General features: G+C 44.8%; 1 protein-coding gene and 1 long non-coding RNA gene across 2 annotated transcripts in view; one reads left to right on the plus strand and one right to left on the minus strand.

The window, feature by feature from the left end:
* TSPAN32 (tetraspanin 32) overlaps window positions 1–16,187 on the minus strand; it is a 75,367-nt gene that overhangs the window by 17,364 nt on the left and 41,816 nt on the right. The window lies entirely within an intron of this gene.
* LOC142829242 (uncharacterized) overlaps window positions 9,347–16,187 on the plus strand; it is a 50,880-nt gene continuing 44,039 nt past the window's right edge. The window contains exon 1 of the long non-coding RNA XR_012903669.1: window positions 9,347–9,865. This is a non-coding gene — a long non-coding RNA (uncharacterized LOC142829242). The remainder of the gene's footprint in view (window positions 9,866–16,187) is intronic.

Genomic DNA, 16,187 nt, shown 5'->3' on the forward strand with positions numbered 1-16,187 from the left:
GTTTAGCAGGGTCTGGTGCGCTCCAGCAGTGGCACAGATGCCGCCAGTAGAAATGAGCTGCCATGAGTAAAGGGGAAGGCGATTCCTTTCTGCAATACTAATTAATGAATATCTTGCATGCGGATAGAGCCAGTGGGGAAAGTGGTGGAGAGACCCCAGGCATTGGGTCATGTCGATAAAGACAAACAACTGCAGTGAAGGAGACGGAAATGGAGACACGAAGGGACGATGCAGCATTGGGGTTTGTGTCATGAAGAGCTTTGACTGCACTCAGGGAGTCCCAACAGTTAACAGGCAGGGGAAGAAGCAGCTCGTGGTTTGTGTCACTTGAAAGTGAATCGCTTCATGGCTATTTAGCCCAAAAGCACCATTGCAATCAGCTAACCCAGCCCCTGCAGTGCAGCCTCGGCGGGCTGAACCCCATGGCCAGCTGGCCGGGCAGTCGCTCCTCTTTGCTTCAGCCCAGCTGCACCACGTTCACCCGGGGGAGGCTGCGTTGCACTCCTGCTGGCTAGGTGGCTGCCCTCTTTGCTCCAGCCCAGCTGGAGTGAGGTGCGGCCTTCCCAGGCTGAATGTCCCAGCCGGGTGGCTGCCCCTCTTTGATCCAGCCCAGCTAGCCGGGGTGTTTCAGCCCTCCAGACACTGCCCAGCCGATCCTACCAAGCTGCCACAACTACTCACCTTCTGATCTCTGGGTGCTGCTCTGAAAATAAGAGCTGATCTAAAAACTTAATTGTGCACAGCCGCACAGTTCATGATCAACTTACGGAGCCACCGCGATCAACCGGTTGGTGACCATGGGCGTAAAGGAAGAGATGAACTGTTAGCAACCTGTCATGAGACAGTAATTAGTGGCTATATAGACTGAGCTTTACCTGGCCAGCTCTCTAATACAGATTTCTAGAACCAGTCTGTCATGTCCCCTCCATTCTTGAAGAAAATTAGTTTGTGAATATGCATAACTCAAAGATGCTTTATGCAAAACAGGCCATGTAACATAATTTTTTAAGTTACCATCTGCTCAATCTGTACATCCTATTTTTCTGCAAGTATGTGAAGTTAGAAATATGAAGTGTGACTCTGTTTTTAATTCTAAATGTGCTAATGAGGGTCATTAGTGATACTTTAGGAACTTAATGGTTCAATACTAAAACCTCCAACCTGCGAATGGTTTTATTTTTCCTTTAAGCCCAAACTGTTGTTGGTCCTAGAAAGACATGTGACTGTGCCACTTGGTACTGGAATCCATCTCGAATCTGATACTTTTTCATGCAGATGGGGAGACTGACCGGGAGGAAGGCCCAAGGAATAGAAGCAATCAGATCTTTGTATTCAGATGGCTTTCAAAACTGCCTCACCTCGCCTAAGAGGATACACATAAAGAACCAGAGGGGTCGCGAGCAACTTGGGGGGGGGGGTTGCAGCTGGATTCGGTTTTTCACTTGTGACCCCCTCTCCCGGGCCATGAAGAGCGGCAAGGTGGCGGAAGGCAGCTGCCGGCAAGCCGTGCAGCATTGCTGGGGCTGCGGGACTCCAGGAGTGCAGCTCAACTGCAGGAGGAGGCTAGGCAGCGGGAGAGTGAGGCCAGCGCCGGGGCAGGAGCAGACGCGCAAAGGGCCAGCTGGGGCATGGTTGCTGGGTGACTGAATGCTTCTCCAGCTGGGAGAGGGCAGGGTCCCTCAGACAGCAGGCTGGGGGATAGGGTTAGGGCAGAGGACCCAGAGGTAAATAAGGGCACATGGGGGTCAGAGGAGGAGGCAGAGGAGAGGAGGGGGGGAAACCCCAAAGGGACACGGAGCAGAAAAGAGGCACAGAGGAGAAAGAGATGGGGGGAGGAGCCTGCAGGGAGGAAGGGCAGAAGGGACCGCAAATGCCTTGAAGGAACCCCAGGAGGGCAAGGAGTCTGGTGATAAGTGGGAAGGAAGAGACCCAGGGCAGTGAGGGTGGAAGCGGGGGATCACACAAATTCATTTAACATTTTAGGGGGTCGTGGTATCACAAAGTTTGAGAACCCCTGGTTTAGGGTAAGAATTTGCACATTACAAGTTTCTTAGTGTGTCAGAATCAGCTGGAGTCTTTTGTTTATTTTAACTCGGTAACTTACTTTTATCTGTTTTCACTTGTAATCACTTAAAACTTCCTTTTTATACTTAATACACGAGGTTTGTTTATTATTAAGTCCAGTGTAAATAATTGTTACATGGGGGACCAACCACTGTGCATATCTCTCTTCCATTGTTAAAGGGGACAAATATCTTTAGGAGCTTTCTCAATATAAAACATTTACACAGAGTAAGACAGATTTATTTGGGGGTTTGGTCCCATTTGGGGGTTGGTTTCCTGGGTGCTATCAGCAGCCTTATAGCTGAGCCCTCCCAGAGCTGATCCGTGCATTGGCTGATGGAAACAAGAGCTTATAGGAGGACAAGGTGGTATGAGCCCCAGAGAGCAGGAAGGAGGGCTCAGTGAGTTGATTAGACTGGGTATCAACCCCATGAGGAGTTTATGATCCAACGCATCACATAGTCACATTTTTATCTAATTCCCTAAAAGTAGTGGCCTTTCAATACAAACAACAACAAAAAATCCTCATGAAAAGATTCCTATTTTTATTGAAAAGTGAGACATTTTAAAACAAAAATACCTGAAAAAATTTCCATTAGTTTCCTGATTTACTCTCTTAATACTATATACTTCTGGAAAAACAAAGAAGTGAATGAGAGAAAGAATAAGCCAATCTGTTTCTCCTGCCAAGAAGCGTATTAACTTTATTTGAATTTTACCACTCCAAGTGGTAGACACAAATATAGAGCTGGTCTGGGACTGAGCTGACCTCTTATTTTGTAAATCTGGACTTTGATTGGCCTTCTGAAGCACATCACTGTGGACTATATTTTTGGGACAGAGAGTGTATTTAACAGGATATTGCAAAATCCTGAGAAGGTTTATGGTGCTCTAAATGTAATTTTATTATATACAATTATCATGCTATTTAATATTGATAGTTAATGAAGTTAATTATTTAATAAGTTAGGCAAGTTAAAAAAAAGAGATCCAAAGAGACATCTAAAATTGGGGTTTTTAAAAGGATCTAAATAACTTAGATGTTTAACACCCACTGAAAGTCAACTTTAGGTTCCTATATTTTGAAAATCTTGGCTTGAGGGTCCTGGAAAGACCCTTTCCATGGTACTGACTAAAATTTTGGAACAAACAAGCCAGGGAACGTGTGAAAAATCCAGAAGTGTTAATATTAAGATCTAGTAAATATTTGGAGAAGATACTTTGGGAAGTTTAGTTAGTTCTGAGGTTTCAAGCTTGCATGGATGTAGTTGGTCTTTGCCTTATTTAAAACCCATTAAAACAAACAGAAAGACTTTTATTAACTTAAATTATTTTTGTGTCAGGCTGCTAGTTGTTTACCTCAGTGATGAGCCAGTGTTTCCTAAACCATCAGTGAGGCAAGACAGCATCAGCTGCTGCTTAAAGTGTACATGTAGTTAAAGAAATCCCCAGCCCTCAGTATGCTTCAGGTGACAACGGAAGTCTGTGACCATAGTTATTTTCCAAAAGAGTGACATTATGCAGGCAGTTCAATAGTCAAATTGGGTGAACATTCATACATATTCTGTATTGATCATGAACTTTATCCCTAGAAGCCCTTTTCAGAATGTCACACACTCATGTCACATGCAAACAATCCTAGCATAGATTAAATGCAGTAGTCTAGATGTTCACAGCTGTTTGTTGCAGAACACAGTACAGCATGCTTGGCTGGTACGTGATGGTCACAGCTGCATAGAGAGTGGATTCATTCTTCCTCTAAAGCACCGTATCATAGTGTGTATCGGAGGCAATAGATAAACACCTACAAAAAGGAGCTGTGTTAGGGTAGGAACTTGTTTAGATCCAGACTACACCATTCCTGGGTAAGGGCAAATGAATCACTTGACACATTGCTTCTTTTGCATTGCTGTTCCTATCCAGCTGAAAACGGGATGCAAACTCATGGATGAGAAACTTCCCCTCTATATGTGTTCTAAGGAAGATATTGTGTAAGAACAATAAAATAAGATAAAAATGCAACTGAAAGAAAATGTGAGATTGAAACATCACACTGAAATTCTGTACCCAATGATGTCAAATGGGAGTTTTACTGATGTAAATGGGGCCAGAGTTTCACCATGGATTTTTTTCAAGCAAGGGGCAAGGCATGCTGGTAAACTAGCCTGCTTAATTTCTTTCGCACTGTTGTTCTCTCTTGATCCCTGGATTCATGGTAGTGGTACAGTTACAATGAAGGACAGTAACTGGTCCATTACCTCAAACCTAATGATTGTTTCCTTGGGTTTCCCAAGGCAGGTGCTGAGAATGCAGGGCAGTCACTCACAGTTCAGCTCACAGGATGCCTTTTAATGTCCAGTTTGAGTGGTGATGCTAATATTGTTAGTAATGTGCTTTAAGAAAACCACAGATGTGCTAAGAGCCTCAACACGGACCTGGGGCTACTACAGAATGGATTTATCAGTTTCAACAAGAAGTCCCTGGGATTGATTTGTATCAACCTTTATTTTAAAAAGGCTTCCAAAAGCACTCATATCAGCATAACTGGGGTCAAGTCACTTTCTAGATTGCTCCCTGCAATCCTGATACCGAGGCTGTCTATAAACATGGCAAACCATGCATGTGCTTCTTCTTGGAGCTCCCCCTCACCCTGCTTCCAATACACAGCTTCAATTCTAAGCAGGAGCAAGAGAAACTACCACTTCTTTCAGTTCCCAGTTGTGTTCTTTGCTGAAACACCTCAAATTAGTCTTCCAGCCTGCTGACATGCCCAAGTAGGCTCTATGTTGAGTGAGGTACTCTCATCTCATTTACATCAAGGTTATTTGTGCAGTGTCTGGCATATAAACTGCACATGAGTTTGTTCCACATGAGATCAAGACTGGGTGCTTGTCACCCTCCAGGAGTCTCTCTCATCCCTTTCTCTCCCATCCCCATCCCCTTTCAGGCTATCCCAGTGAGCAATATGTTTAAATACAACTGGGGTTTTACTAGAAACTAGAGCCTCTTTGTCTCCTCTAGAGACTAAATCACATCCTTATCTATTACTTATCTTCTCTAAGTCAGAAATTGCACTTGAACAGTGTTCGGTTAGCTGTAAAGGAGGATTTTATTTTTAGGGAAATTGGAATATATGCATTACACAAGAGTGTCTGTCTTCATGTTTTACCTTACCCTTGTCATGCTAAAGATTGCCAAGGGAAACTGCTTCTGAACATCAGTGTTTAGGCAACCTAAGCAAGTCAGCCGATGGCTTATTGGAAAAATTAACCTGTTTAGAACTGCACCAAGAATGGGCCTAGACTACTTTTACCTAAAACAGTCAATGAAGATTGTTTACTAAGTAATCTGTTAGCAAACCTGGAATTTGAGGACAGATACATGAAGTTTTATCATCATCAAATGACTGGCCATTTTCTTGAAAAATGATGGCGCTGCACTTATTCTTATTTCATCAGCAAAGTCCTGATAAAGCAGAGTTATGGAAGCATTCTGCTACAGAGTGATTACTTCTTTTTGGTGGGGTAGGGGTGGGGCTTTGAGAGGCCACAACTGAGATCATTCATAGTGGCCGCAAAAGATATGATCATTTCAAGCTCCTTGTGGTCTGTAGCATGTTATTATTAAAATATTCTCAAATTTAACAGTTTTAGAGCATTGCCACTCTAATCCTTCATAACCTGAATAAGGAAATGATTTTTACAATTCCATAGGTACTAAATTTTTTTAAGTGCAAACCCATGTGTGTTCATCACACTTCAGAATCCTGGAAACATTAAAAAGCAAATTCCCTGCTCTGTGGGATTATATGAGCTAAATATAATAGGGTGAAAACATAATAGACCCAGGTGGGAAGGACAGCAGGGAATTTAAATAGGAATTAGTGAAGACAGGAGTAAACAATGGTTGCACTGTAGTACTGTGCTTATTCTCTTTCACACTAATAAACCTTAATAGTCAGAACTGACAGAAATTACTACTGCCATGCATGTTAGGCCATGATGAGAGTCTAGGATACTGGATCTTGATCATTCAAGCAGTGCCCTAATTAACAGCAAGGCCATCTGCTGGAAAGACCACCAGGGCTTCTGACAGTGGTAAAACCCGAACACGATAATCCCTCAGTAGTTAAAGATCCATCTACTATTTCCGGAACTCTGCTGCTACCTGACACCCACACAAGAATCAGAGCTGCAAGCTCATTGGTAAGTTCCCGCTGTGGGGCTGAAAAATTAAATCACCATTTTACTGAATTATAGCTAGCAGTCTGCCATTACTTCATGTATTGGTAACTTCATGAATTGGAAACACTTTGGGATGAATTTGTTAGTAGCCTTGCAAGAATTGCCTTGTAAGAATCAGTTAGTGTGACTTTTTTTATATTGCAACTAAAGCACTATTTAAAACTGTTAATACACTTGTAACTAGCATTAACTCCATATTGTAACTGAAACCCCATTTTAAACTCTCTACTGCCTTAAAGTTAGGTGTGTATCTGTAATCTACATAGGCGGTGGGCAAAGCCCCCAGCCCAGCCCAGCCCCCAGCCTCTCCCCCACTTCTGCTGCCGAGGCTCCACTCACCATGGAAGACAAGCAGCCTTCCCGCCTCTCCTCCCACCACAGGGAGGCAGGGCAGGACAGTGCACCGTGCCCTCCCTGCAGCATGGAGAGGGCAGGAGGTGTGCCCTAGCCCTGGAGCATGGGGAGAGCAGGTGGCGGGTGGTTCCAACTGCCCTGACCCTGGAGCATGGGTGCTCAGGGGCAGCAAAACTCCACCCGCAGAACACCCCAGTAGGCGTTTGGGGGGGGGGGCAGAATGTGGGCGGGGCGGGGCTGGGCTGGTGGTTTGGGAAGGCAATGCCTTCCCCCGCCTACCAGACCCGCCACCCATGGTAATCTTATTTAGAAGTGTGAATGTGTGTGTAAAACAAGGGTGGGGAACCTTTTTTGGGTCAGGGGTCACCGACCCATGGAAAAATCAGTTGGGGGCCACACACAAGTAAAAAACCCTCACTGTGGCCCCTGACTGAAGAGACGGATACTTCTCACACTTCCCTCACACACCAGCGCCTAGGTGGCCGCAGACTAATAGATTTTGTGTGCTCCAGCCCCACGGGGAGGAGGGGTTGGAGTGCCAGCTTGGGCTCCCCAATGCTGAGGGGGCCCTGAGTTATGGCCCCCGGGCCTGACGTTCCCCATCCATGGTGCAAAGGGATCAGTCCTGTGTGGGTGACCAGCTGCCAGCACTACCTCGATGGCAGAAGAACAGTGGCAGTGAGTCCCGTAAAAGAACCCACAAAGAAAGAGAAACAAAAACCCCATCAAGAAAAGATCAAAGTCCCATCTGCCGTTAACTGATGATTCATAGTCACACAGGGTGTGTCTAGACTACACCTCTCTGTCGACAGAGAGATGTAGATTAGGCACATCGAAATTGCTAATGAAGCAGGGATTTAAATATTCTATGCCTCATTAGAAGGGCTCGACAAAACCTCTTACCCACTCTCCTATGGCGAGTAGATTTTAGCAGCTGGCGAGCTGGCCCACTGCAGCGAGGGCGACCTGTCCTGAACTCCAATGGCACCGACCCGCGAGCTGCATGGGGAGCGCGGCGCTCTGACAGCAATCTGCGTCATTTGCTCCCATGCAGCTGCCCCGCCGAGCGGCGTGCAGGGGGGCTGAGTCCTGGGACGGGAGGCGGAAGTGGGGGTGGGGCCGCACACGGACTTAGGGTGGGGGCAGAGTGTGCGTGCGTCCCTGACATCAGGGGGAGAGGTGCCAGCACAAGAGAGCACTGCATTCAAAAGGGGAGTAGAGGAGAGCAGAAGAGAAGAGGGAGGCAGAGGAGAGGAGAGGAGGGAGGCAGAGGAGAATGAAGATGGAGGAGAGTAATGGAGGGAGAGGGGAGAACAGAGGAGTGAACTAGAAGACGGCGGTGGGTGGAGGACTGAAGGGTGAGGATGGAGGAGGTCAAAGAAGGCAGGAGGGAGACAGGGAGCGGAGCAGAGAGCAGAGTGTGGGGGCAGAGGACGTGAAAAGAGAAGCAGAGGCAGGAAGTAGCCCAGGATAGGGCTCCTTAGGAGTGCGGCGGACAAACATGCTGTCCCGGTCGTCCCATTCTCCGGTGGGGGTCATGCAAAGGGGGTGGTGAGTCCCTTTTTTGTCTGGCAAGTAGGGTTTTGCATAATTTGTCGAGCCCTACTCATTAGCATAAACATGGCTGCCGCTTTTTTCGAAACAGTTTTTTCAGAGAAAACGGCAGTCTAGACGTGGATCTGTGGAAAATAAAGCCTTTTTCGACAGATCCTGTAAACCTCATTTCTTGAGGAATACAGGATCTGTTGAAAAAGGCTTTATTTTTGACAGATCCACATCTAGACTGCCATTTTTTGTGTGAAAAAACTGTTTTGAAAAAAAGCGGCGGCCATGTTTATGCTAATGAAGCACCGGATATTTTAATCTCGGCTTTATTAGCAATTTCAATGTGCTTGATTTGCATGCCTCTGTCAACAGAGGGATGCAGTCTAGATGTCGCCACAGTGTCCTGGGGCAGTGGGACAGGACTAAAACATATAAAAAGATGAGTGCAAAACTAAAGTATTGGGTCTTTTGGTTCTACAATCTTCCTTCAGGAAGATCAGTGCGCACTGACACAACCTGTCTCCCCTCATGTTTAGAGCCCCTGGCCAATGGACTAGCATGAGCAACCGAGGCTGGTAATTATAGCCCATTTGTAGAACCATGTGTGTGAGCATGTGTATGTCTGGTGGGTAATTTTAGTAACTAAGGTCAGTAAAAGAATTCTGCCTTCACAATAAATGCGGCATATTGCCTGATGCCCCAAATAAGATTCTGTTAGTTCTATTTCTAAGGGTATGTCTACGCTGCCACCCTAGTTCGAACTAGGGTGGCTAATGTAGGCATTCGAACTTGCAAATGAAGCCCGGGATTTAAATATCCCGGGCTTCATTTGCATGTTACTAGGCGGGTACCATTTTTAAATGCCCGTAGTTCAAACTACCAGCTTTTAAAAATGGCGCCCGCCCGGGAACATGCAAATGAAGCCCGGGATATTTAAATCCCGGGCTTCATTTGCAAGTTCGAATGCCTACATTAGCCACCCTAGTTCGAACTAGGGTGGCAGTGTAGACATACCCTAAGAGTAGACATACCCTAAGAGTCTAATACCATTACTCCTCTGTGAGCAGACTTGTTTATAAACTATAGCGGCAGAAAAGTTAAACACACATTTCCTTGTTTATGAACAGCAGATAACAGGCCAGAATCTCACTTAACGGGCCAGTAAACAGTTCCCCCAGAGGAAGCTAGTAGAGCTTGCTCTTTCATCAGTGAACACTTCCCCTCCTGAGCCTCCCACACAGAGGATATGACAGAGCACAGCAGCAGAGTTCAGTCACACTATGCGAGTCCTCAGCTGCAGTAAGTTAGTGCAGCCGGGAGACCATCCTAACTCCAGATGAAGCTGGATGTAGATGTGCCCTGAGGATCAGTGTTCCATAACTGATTGATCCAAGCCATAATCTGCAGAGGAAGCTTTCTCTTTGGAAGGTTATATGTAGTTGTCATGGTCATGAGGGATGGGCAGCAGCTTGGGGACTAAGGGGTTAACTGTACCTAGCCAGGTAGCAGTCAGCCAATAGAAATGCAGATAGGGATTTCAAACTGAGACAAAGGAATTTTGGGGTTTTCCCTCCTTTGTCTCTGTGCCAGTTTGCTCTCTAGATACTGAGGGAAACGGAAGACATGTCTTTCTCCAAGAAAAAAACTCTTCAAAATGTGTAAGTAGGGTAAAGTTTAGATAAATCCATTAGGTTTTATTGTTTTCTGTTGTGGGACTTTGGATCTGATATCTGTGCTGTTAGAAATGGGGTTTCCTTCCTTTTGTAAGTTTTGAGCCCATGGGAAAATTCCCCATGAGTATATTAATTGGTGACTTTTCCATCTAGTCATTATGCTTGCAACAGGAGTATTGTTTTGATAATAAAAGTTCTTTCTTTTTTTATTAACCTGGTATTGGTTCAGTTCTCTGTCCTGGAAAATCTGTCTGTGGGTTCCTGCATGTCTCTGACTAGAGGACAGCAACCACAGACTGCAGTTTATATTTTCTCTCTTTTTCAAGCTCTTTGGAGAAAAGAGCTTGGGGTGCTTTGGGGTTGGTTTCAAGTATCCTCTTTGTGGGTTCAAAAGCACTTGATGATGGCAGCAGATTTTTTTATCCCCAAAATCTAGCTTTTTAGGATTTTGGGGGGAAGTTTTATACCAAAGCCTGGAGAGAAGGTTTTGGGGAACTTTTGCAGGCCCCCACTTCTGCATTTATAATGAGTGGGGAATCAGCCTTGACAGTAGTCCTAGTTTTTGTACACTGTGTCACTAGTGTACTTAATTTGCAAATGAATGGAAACACAAAAGGAAGTCTTTATCCATGAGGTCTGGAGAATGATCACATTATTCATCTAGTATACATCCAGACATTTAGATTAGACAATCAGTATTGAAAATGTTGGCTGAAGAGATTGATCCTGCTCCCCATTCAAGTCAATAGAAAAACGCCTACTGTCCTGAATGGAGAGGGCTTTAGGAGTCCATCCATGGAGTGTAAGTAACTTTACACAAATAAAACTGTAGGAAAAGAAATAAAGCTTCTCTGCTTAAGGAAGAGCTACCTTTTCCCCTCTCTCTTGTGTACGCCTGTCTAGGATGCAAGCAAAGATCCTTCCAAAACTGGGGCAGGGAAGTTGAGAAGAAAACAGAAGTGGGAATGTGGAGCAGAAAGCACAGTGACACAAGAAGCGGGGAGTGGGAAGATGGAATGGTGTGGGCGAGAAAGGGGGGGAATAAGAGATGGAAGTGTGTATGGGGAGATTTAGGCAAACCAGTATCTGAACCACTACTGCTTATTGCTAAAAGCAACCAAGGTAGCAAGCCGAAAATGGGTGTATGCAGCAGCCTCAGCATGACCGTGTCAGAAGGGGAGGGGATTTCAATGTCACAGAAAGTTCAGTTTGACCCCATGTCCTTCCAGATGATGAGGTCTCTGTCTAAAGTGCTGAGCTAGACAAGCTTTCAGTTTTCTAAATGCGTATGTCCCCACAGGGATGTGGTTGTCAGGGCCTCAAGGCATGCAAACTCTGAAAAAACACATCTGGATAACTGACGATCAGAAGGCAACCTCTTCCCTAACCTTTAAAATTGAGTTCTTAAGTTTTCTTTGAGTGGCATGTTATTGTAATACTAATGCATAAACAGGGAAGAAAAGTTTAGAGTAGTTGGATTCTTTGGGAGGGGCTGTCTCTCTGGAGACATCTTGTGGTTCCCTCCAGCAGATCGATGATTGGCCGTCAGAAGACTGCCACTATGTCACTTGAGAGCCACTCCCAATGTCGGTAATTATTGAGGGTTGGAATGTTTTACTAAGCTGTGACGGATATGTGTAAGCACTTAAGACTGAATAAAGTTTAGTTTTAAGTGAAAGCAATCCTGTGGTGTGCTGTTTGGGCCCTGAACTGCAACCGCTAACCTCTGAAATCCTGTACCTCAAAGTCTTTGAAGTAGTTACTGCTTTGTCCACCACAAATCTTTAGACCCTCCCGTAACGTGGAAATGTAGTAGTAAAAGAACAATATAGGCATCCCTTCTTCATTTAAAAGAAGTATTTACTGGAACCCAACTGGTTGAAATAAGAGGAAAATCTGCTTTTCAGACACGAATAAAGGTACAGTAAACTTCCGATAATCTGGCACCTTTAGGACCCAGGGGGTGCCAGATTATCAAATATGCCAGACTATTGGAAGGGGGGGCTATGAGGGGTCTGGGGTGGGGTGGAGGACATGGGGGGGCGGTGCTGTGGGACCAACCCGGCAGCACCCCAGCTGCTCTGCCCCAGGCGTCCCCAAGTCAGCTGTTGCTGAAACTGACCAGCGGCTGACTCGGGGAAGCCCAGGGCACAGCGGCTCCAGTTGTCCAGCTGCCTGGAGCACTTCCGGGTTCCAGGTGGTGCTGGACTATCAGGAGTGCTGGACCACTGGATTCCGGACAATTGGAGTTTTACTGTACATCTAAACTAAATTCTGTTGTCAAATTCTGTGGGAATTTGCATATCTTCTTCTGGTCTCACTTTCGAAAGTGGATCTTTCGAAAGTGAAAGTAGTGTGGATGCAGTTTTTTCCGGAAAAATCGCATAAACTTCATTTTTAAAGGAAGAGTGGGGTTTTTTTTTAAAGGGTTTTTTCCCCCAAAAAACTGCATCCAGACTTTCACTTTTGAAAGATCCACTTTTGAAAGTGAGATTGGAAAAAGATATGTGAATTCCCGCAGAATCTGCATATCCTCTTTCGAAAACAGAACGTAGTCTAGACATAGCCGAAGTCTCTATGCAGTGATGATCCCACCAAGAAATGGATGAGTTGCTGGATGCCAAAAGTTCCATGGAAGCCAAAAATAAAGTTGAAAGAGAAGGAAAAATGTTTGACGATTGAGTGTGGAAAACTTCAGCCTTGAGAAGCAGCGTTCTGTGATCTCTGCTGCCCTACAGACATGTACCTCTCCTCTTTCAAAGCTCTGGGAAGGTATCTGATAGCTATGTGAGTTGCTCTCTTTAGGGAACAAACAAAGAACAAACCACTGTAATGCCTCTTTTCTGCCCTGACAGGAACACAACAGCAGGAAAACTGCTGCTGTAGGGAGAGGGCTGGAGAGATTGCTATGCTGCTTTGACATTCCTCAGCATGAACAGCTCACAGAGCTATGAGGGAATCCCAAAAAGTGCAGTGACCTTCCCTTAATACTGCACTGTGGGATGCTTACCCACAGTGCTTTGCTCTATTCTTATGCCACAAGGTATACCGATTTTGTGGAAAAAGGGTTTTGCGCAAAAAGAAAATGTCCACACTGCTTGTTTTTGCGCAAAAACCCCAGCACAAAAATGGATCGGCAGGAAATATGCAAATGAGATTGTGACCCATGCAAATGAGTCCCTCATTAGCATATTTTTTGCGGAGAAAACGTTCAGTGTAGTCGTAGCCGAAATGTCGACAATGGGAAGCAGAAAAACTGGTTTCACCAGTTTTGACTTATGGTGACTTCTGAATTTCAGTAGCACTTTTGTTGCCAAACTTTCCCGGTATAGACTTTAACCTTTGAGAACATGCAGAAAGTGCTTTTCTGGAATCCATTATTCTGATCTTTGCCTTTAAATGGGCACTGAAGGAGAGTTCACAGATAATTCACAGCTACCTCAGCCCCCAGCACGTGTCCCTGCAAGGAGCAGTGTTTTGTGCATGCTAGTCTGAGTTTTACATTTTTCATATACCCGTTGCTGCTTCTTCCTTTGAAATATTCATCTTCGCACTCAGAATTGTAGCTTATACAAGGCTAATTTTGATTCAATGCAAATTGAAAAGTGAACCAGTGTTTCTGATCTTTCCCAATTAGAACATTTTTTATAAAATGCCACAAATTTAATAAATAATTTTTTTGCAAAGGTGATGTATAATGGATTTCACCTTTGCTTAGCATTTAAGACTCTAGCATTTTGTTGTTACAAAGCTGCAGTTTTAAATATGCTACCCTGCTCAATAATAAAATATTCAGATGCTGCTTTATTGTGAGATGCCTTCAACTGAATTCGGCCCTTTAGAAAAGCTGAGTGGTCTCCCAGGCTCTGAAGGAGGATGCAAGAGGCAGAGGGAGGTGAGGAATGCATGGCAGATCGACAGGTTCAGAGATTGCTGTTAGTTGATTGCAATATTCCTGAGGACAGACATCAAGGTGGGTAATACATTTATAAATCTTATAAATAGAGAGGGGACAATCTTACATTATTAGCTCTAAGTCCTGGAGCATAAAAGGCTCAGCTTCTCTTGTTGTGGTATAAAGGAAGATCATAAGCATTTGTGTGCAGATTCCTGTGAAAAATCTGTGTATGGCATTCACCACTCTACAAAAGCTAACCTATTAATTCATCCCCCTAGATATGCACCATACAGTGCAGAATGAAGTGGTCTAATCATTATGTCCACTTAAAGGCACTTGGGAAAATTGTTTCCTATGAAAAGACTTAACTTATTAAATACAAGGCTTGATGTAAACAATGAAATGAGTTTGCCACATAAAGAGATGGGGTTCATATTCAAGCAACATACTGATCCATGGGCAACCAGGAGCCTTGGTTATATAGGCCTTTTGGACTCAAAGATTTTGATCACAGGTAGGGTTGCCAGGTGTCCTATATTGAACCATACAGTTCGGTATTTTCACCTCCTGTCCGGTAAAAAATTTCAGAAAATATCGGACACCTGAAATGTCCAGTAATTTCTGATTTTTTTCCCAGACAGGAGGTGAAAATCCTGGGCTGTCTGGCTCAATACTGAGGTAGACTGGCAACCCTAGTGCTTATCGGGTTCCATAGGGAAGCTGTCTGGCCCAGCGCAGGGAGGCAAGATTGTGGGCAGCCGCTGGCAGCCTGTTAGGGCCAAAAAGCCTCACCACGTGTTTTTTAAAGGGGGCCACAGTGTTTTGTTTTGGTTTTTTTGCTTAACAACTCTTGGAGTCCTTTTTTCCCCCCCAGTACTTTTTCTGAAGCCATTTGGAAACCCTAATCACAGGCCACTAGAATGTTGGAGAATGTAATCATTAATGTTAATCTCAACTTCCCTTTAATGATCCTAAGCCCAAATCCAGCCCTTCTCCTGCAGAGAGCCCCTGCAAATTATACACTGATGGATCATGGCAGGAGCTGGTTATGGAAGAATCTCTGAAAAAGTATTGGCTTTTAATGGCACATGCTGCAGTCATTCAAGGCCAGTCTACAAGGAGTTGCTAAATCCCTGGTTCCTTAATTATTCCATGAATGATTTAATACTTGGGCTTCTGTAGATTATACTACGTGGACAACATGAATTCTTTCCTACCTACCAGCTGTCAGTGTGGCCTCTGGCCACAAGAAGTCACAGTTCAGTGAGGAACTAGTTCAAGTGCTGGAACAGTGGAGGCAGATATGGGGTGATGTGATAGAGGTGGAAGAGAAAGAGAGGATGCTCCTACTCCTACGATCAGGGGTGGCAGCTCTTTTGTGATAAGAGAGGAAGTAACATAGGCAGAAAGGCAGAGGAAGGAAGGAGTTGGCCCCCTTTTACCAGCAACTATGGTTCTCCCAGAAAGGTAAGAGTTAGACGACAGGATAGACTCACTAAAGGGAGGGGGATTAGCACAGCTAAAAGGGCTGCCTTTGGTGGGGAAGAGGGGGAGGTGGATGGGGAGAGAAACAGAAAACTAGAGTGGAGAGAAAGACAACAGAGGATGGAAAAACAGGAGGAGTGAGGGAACATGAAGTGGATAAAAAGGCGCTAATAGGGAAGAGAAAGAATGAGAGGAAAGATTCTGATTGTCTGGAAAAGAGAAGAGATGACAGAAGGGGGAAAAGTAGGAAGAGACACAACAACTTGGAAATGGAGAAGATGAAAATAAAAAGCAAAGAGAAAGAAATGGAAGAAGGTTAAAAAAAAAGTAACAAAAACAACAGGAAATTAGGGTTGCCAGGTATCTAGTACTGATCCGGACAGTCCGGTATTTTCGCCTCTTGTCCGGTAAAAAAAGTTCAGGAAAATACTGGACACTTAAAATGTCCGGTATTTTCTGATTGTTTTCCACCGCCAGGAGGCAAAAATACTGGACACCTGGCAACCCTACACACACTCAGCAACTGGGCCTGGCCCTCGGCTCCCGTTCGCTTACCCGGTTCTGCAGGGAAGCTGCCTTCTGGCTCCAATCAAGAAAACAAGATGGTTGCCGGCAAAAAGCCTAAAGACTTTTCTTAAAAGGGCCATGCTGTTTTAATGCTGCTGTATTTTTTGTTGTTGTTTTTTCTTTGCTTAATAACTCTCGGGGTCCTTTTTGGTCTCCCCGTTTTTTTCCCCCTCAACAGAATTTTTTCCCTGGTGTTTTTTTTGGCGGAGGGGGGTACGGGATGTTCGGTATTTTTGGTTAAACCATCTGGCAACCCTACAGGAATTTATGAAGCCGAATTCCCAAGAATGCCGTATTAGCATTGAATAGCCAGCATCAACAAAAGTGGTATAAGCATGCACAAATACAGGCCCCTTT

Source organism: Pelodiscus sinensis, chromosome 4 (assembly GCF_049634645.1).
Source record: "Pelodiscus sinensis isolate JC-2024 chromosome 4, ASM4963464v1, whole genome shotgun sequence".
Classification (NCBI taxonomy): domain Eukaryota; kingdom Metazoa; phylum Chordata; order Testudines; family Trionychidae; genus Pelodiscus; species Pelodiscus sinensis.